The sequence below is a fragment of the Hyla sarda genome, chromosome 8, assembly GCF_029499605.1.
Source record: "Hyla sarda isolate aHylSar1 chromosome 8, aHylSar1.hap1, whole genome shotgun sequence".
In the NCBI taxonomy this organism is placed as follows: domain Eukaryota; kingdom Metazoa; phylum Chordata; class Amphibia; order Anura; family Hylidae; genus Hyla; species Hyla sarda.
Genome location: NC_079196.1, coordinates 183,849,861 through 183,855,692, shown reverse-complemented (window position 1 = coordinate 183,855,692; position 5,832 = coordinate 183,849,861).

Sequence of the window (5,832 nt, the reverse complement as noted above, 5' to 3'; positions counted from 1 at the left end):
TGCTACTTTCTCCTCTGTCTTTTTTAAAGAATCCTTGAAAAAAGTAGTGGGATATCAATTCTAAAGATCCTTGTAGGTCCTTAGATAATAGGTTAATGCAACCTCCAAAAATATGCCTAGGTGGGGAAGGCTGTTGGTTAATGCAAGAGTAGGCAGCCATATGGAGCGCAACCTGACCACCTGGGAGAATAATTTATTTGGTCATCAAAACTCATCTATGGCTGTAAGTTTGGTACCCTGCACTAAGTCCTGAGAAAGTGAATCTAGGGAATGGCCTACAGATAAGGGTTCATAGCAGACCCATAATGAAAGGGGTTTTCCAGACTTTTATTCAAATATAGGGACGTCATTAGGGCACTTCTGCTCAGCAGTCTGAAGTGATGCCAGTGCTGGACTAGGAGTAGAGAGCTATGCTTTTTTTGTTTTTTTGTATTTAATTTACACCCCACTCCCTGCCGGTGGGCAATTTTGACAACAGCCCAGAAAACCAATTTAATCCCTTTTGGGAGAGAGAAAGAGGGACTGACTGCCTAATAGACAGTGTTCTAGACATACAGTCGAACCCTTGAGATGGAGGAAACAGTGGGGGAGATTTATCAAAACCTGTGCAGAGGAAGAGTGGTGCAGTTGCCCATAGCAACCAATCAGATTGCTTCTTTCATTTTCCACAGGCCTCTAACGAGGCCTGTGGAAAAGGAACGAAGCAATCTGATTGGTTGCTATGGGCAACTGCACCACTCTTCCTCTGCACAGGTTTTGATAAATCTCCCCCAGTGACCTTACCATTGACAATCCAAATGGCAAGAAAAAAGAACCCTTTGTAGCAGGTGCTGCTTCAAAGGGCCAAGGAAGGAAACAGCAAACAAAGATTTTTCTTAAAGGAGTATTCCAGGATTTATTTATTTTTTATTTGATTATGCTAAAGGGGCTGTAATGTTAGTGTTGTTCATAATATAGTGTATGTAACTTATTTTTTTTATGGCGGTCTCGCAATTCTTCTGTGATTTTTGGCCCAATGTTTATTTTTAACAGCATACATACTGAAAATAGAAGGCGACGTGGCTTTGTGGGACTGGGCGTGATTTGCAAGCCAGACCGATGCACAAAAAGGGTAGACAATAAAAGGGGTGGGGCTTAAAATGTGGGCGTGGTACTGGAAGTCCCACATATTTACATGGGACATGAAACAAAAACCCATCTTTTATATAAGGGTGTAGATAAGGGTTAATTTAACTATCATATCTTTTTATTTGACATATAAGTAATATGTGTACCAGGTATTATTGAAATATCTCCAGCTTTACGGAAGTTATGAGGGAACATGCATTTCCCATTGATTTGCATGGGACCCTTACCCTCAAAAATGGGAGTAGTTTAGGGTTAAATTAACTATCCTCTATTTTAAGTGGACATATAAGTAACATGTGACCAAGTATTATCGAAATATCTCCAGCCGTACGGAAGTTATGCAAATATTTCCCATAGACTTTTATGGGACTTTAAACAAAAACCCCGCCCCTGGCAAATGGGGGTGAGTAAGGGTTAAATTACCTATCCTATGTTTGTTGTTGACATATAAGTAACGTGTGCCAAGTTGCATGTTAATATCTTTAGCCGTTTGGACGTGATGCTGTAACAAACACGCATACATACATACACACACACACACACACATACACACACACACACACATTGGGGGACATTTACTAATCTAGTCTATTCTGGTTATGCTTATAGACCAGCGTATGTGGTAGTCTCCTGTCTATTGTGCTCCTAATTTATCAAAGGTCTCACAGCCCTTGATAAATTCTGTGCTCAGACTTCAGGGTCTACAGCTTAAACTGCATTTAGACCTGCTCCAACATGGTCTGACATTTCAGCGTATTTTGGGCAGATGCGACTTGTCGCACAAAGGCCGCACTTGATAAATTCAGCACCAATGCATTTTCCAATGCATTTCTGTCTAAAATAGACTTGCATGCATCATGTTCTAAAAATCCTCTACAGCAAAAGTCGCAGAAAAGTCGCACATATTTAGACTGCTACTTTCTGTGCGACAAATTTAGACAGGAAAAACCAGTCTAAATCCTTTGATAAATCTCCCCCATTGAGTTTTATATATATATAGATTCTGCAAGGATCACCCACACAGTGGAAGTTCATGCCCAGGTGGAGGAAGCTACAAGATCTTGACAGAACCCTAGCTACCAGGATCAATCTTCAAGTCTCTCAAGTCTTATTGGGTAAAGGAACCCCAAGTCCCAGCAAGGCAACAGGGCTCCCAAGGGGTTACGCTGTATCCTTTTACTCTGAACCAGACTTTCTGTGCAATACCATCTGCACCCAGCTCAGTAAAGACAGTTATCCATACCCTGATGTCGGTGTGTCTCCAACCTCAGACCCTGTATAGGCTAACGGTGCCCTGGCGTCACAAAGTGATAAGGTATTTCCCTACACCACCGTGGCTACCACAACTACATCACTAGTCAGGTGTTCAGAGGGAGCCTGTTTAATGGGTGGAGCGACCGCTGCGTGGGAAGGAGATCATTCTGCAGTGAATTGTAGGTTTGCAACTGCTGGAGGCACCCTGGTTAGAAAACACTGGTCTATTGAATGGAAATCAGCACAGGTGTGTTTCATTGGATGGGGTGGCTGAAGTGTGGGAGGAAAAAAAATTACCTCTGTAATGTGCCAGTACAGGACATGGTCCTGTAATACCCTTAGGCCCTGTCAGGTTGAGACCCCCCAGTGACCTGGGGCCTCTCCTGCATGGTCTTCCCCTGTTGTTTCCAGAATGTTGTGTATACTGCTTTAATGTATAGACAGGATCCTAATGTATAGATATAGCAGAAGACCTGTGAGAGGTTGTCTCAAGGACCTGTAAGTCTGTCACATGTTATGTTATGCAGTCACATGATTTGTTGCGACATGTTCTCCAGAGAGCACCAGCTTAACCTATGACCCGCAGCTTGACCAATGGGCTTTAGTTCAGCTCCCCCAGTATATAAAGGGGCAGCCATTACAATTCACTCTCTTCCTCTCTTCCTTTACTGAGAACCAGCAAGTACAGATGTCTCAGTGCTAGTGATCAGCTACCTGGAAGGCCACAAAGCTACAGTCATTCCAGTAAGTCAAAAGTCTATGTCTGCTGTCACTACAAGTAGTCAAGTCCTGCAAATAGTCAAGCCTCAAGATAATTGTCTCAAGTCTATTACAAGTATAATTGGTCCCAGCAAGCTGCAAAATCTTCTGAGTTCCTAGCCACCTTTCTGGGAATCTGGCCTAGCTGTGAAGATAATTACATCTGTCTGAACTCAGTAAAGCCTCCATTAAACCATAACTGGTTGTGGACACTCCTTTCACTACTAGCCATTGGAATAGCAGAGATACTGTTCGTGCGGTTCCGGTACCAAAAACCACTCTAGCGTCACAAACACTAGGGGTTAACAAAATCTTGCCCCAGGGGTTAATATCAACTGATCCCACCACCTACACCGCTACACCTCGTGGTCCCGCCATACGCCGGTGGTCCACCACTCCTCACACTTACAAACAAGAATTAAAGGGACAGGTAGTTAGAGGGAGGGAACGGGTTTACTTAGAACACAACAATTTAACTCAAACAAGCACAGATCCTACCTAAGCAAGTCCATTTCTGTCTGGCAGGTAAGTACTAAAATCACCTTATGGTGGATAACCCCTTTAAATGCTGTGTGATGTGACTTTAAAGAATAAAACATTTTTAACCCCTTAACGACCACGGACGTATATTTACATCCGTGGCCGGCTCCCATGATATAATACGCGGTCACGGCGTGACCGCATGTCATATCGGGTCGGTCCCGGCATGTAACTGAAGCCGGGACCCGGGGCTAATGCGGTGCCGCATGCTATTAACCCTTTAGACTCGGCGTTCAAAGTTGAACGCTGCATCTAAAACTGAAATGAAAGAGGTGATCTGATTGGTTGTTATGGGCAACTGGAGAACTTTTCCTCTGGACAGGTTTTGATAAATCTTCCCCTCTGAGTTAAACTATAGGTGTCTATTGTTGTCTTCTTCCATGGGGAACCAAGCCTGATGATTGAGTCTGTTTCCCACATGACATGTTGAAATGTTCTCAGGATTTACCAACCATCTGAATAGAAGCAACCCAACAGTGCCAAGACCTCTGACATCAGGAGAAGTATCATGTTTTATATTCCTGGAAGAAGTGTCTGAGGCAACGTGCTCCCCTTCCAATTTTAAATGAGTGGTCAGCAAACAACTAGCTCATATATATTCATCTTGGGTCTTGTTTGCACAGTGCAGTTTAAAGAAGTTTTTCTTTTTCTTTAAAGGGGTATTCCAGGAAAAAACTTTTTATATATATATATATATATATATATATATATATCAACTGGTTCCAGAAAGTTAAACAGATTTGTAAATTACTTCTATTAAAAAATCTTAATCCTTTCAGTACTTATGAGCTTCTGAAGTTAAGGTTGTTCTTTTCTGTCTAAGTAATCTCTGATGACACGTGTCTCTGGAAACGCCCAGTTTAGAAGCAAATTCCCATAGCAAACCTCTTCTAAACTGGGTGTTTCCCGAGACACGTGTCATCAGAGATTACTTAGACAGAAAAGAACAACCTAAACTTCAGAAGCTCATAAGTACTGAAAGGATTAAGATTTTTTAATAGAAGTAATTTACAAATCTGTTTAACTTTCTGGAGCCAGTTGATATATAAAAAAAAGTTTTTTCCTGGATAACCCCTTTAAACAACACTAAATATGGATCCAAAAAGAGTCAGATTGTAAATCTTCCCTTTATATTTGTCATCTCAGAACCTATACATTTATTAAATCTGTAATGAAAATGAAATACACCCTTCTAAACATAAATCGGCTTTTTAGTCGAACTTTGTTCTATGTCCTATGTAGTAGGTTTAGTACTTTGTGTACTCAGTGGCATCGTTAATAGATGGCCTATTTTTTTTTATAGGTTTCATACAAAAGCTGCACAACAGTTCAATGGGAGAAGTTAAATAGAGCACGCGGTGACACAGTAGCATTGCACTGTGTAAAATACATCAATGACCGTGTCATCATTGTCAGCTGCCTGTGATAAAAGGAAAGCCACAGAATGACGTTTCAACATAATTATCTGTTCCTGGAAGAGAAGCTCAACCTCCTTCCGTGAAGTTCACACTGACTAGATTTAGTGCAGCTCATTTTTCATTCTTGTCATTTTCACAAGCTTTGTTTTACTATACCTGGAATTTTGACCCTTTTAGTTGTCAGTAATCACTGCAACCAGAAATCAATACAGATTAGTTTATTTGCAATATAATAAAGTGCAAAAATCAAAGCTCAAAAATGAGACTACATTACAGTTAAAGGGGTATTCCAGGCCAAAACTTTTTATATATATATATATATATATATATATATATATCAACTGGCTCCAGAAAGTTAAACAGATTTGTAAATTATTTCGATGAAAAAAATCTTAATCCTTCCAATAGTTATTAGCTTCTGAAGTTGAGTTGTTGTTTTCTGTCTAACTGCTCTTTGATGACTCACGTCCCGGGAGCTGTGCTGTTCCTATGGGGATATTCTCCCATCATGCACAGCTCCCGGGACGTGACATCATCATTGAGCAGTTAGACAGAAAACTTCAGAAGCTAATAACTATTGAAAGGATTAAGATTTTTTAATAGAAGTAATTTACAAATCTGTTTAACTTTCCGGAACCAGTTGATATATATATAAAAAAAAAAAGTTTTGGCCTGGAATACCCCTTTAACTGAGGCCTACTAGAGCTGACAAAACAATATATCTATCACAAGC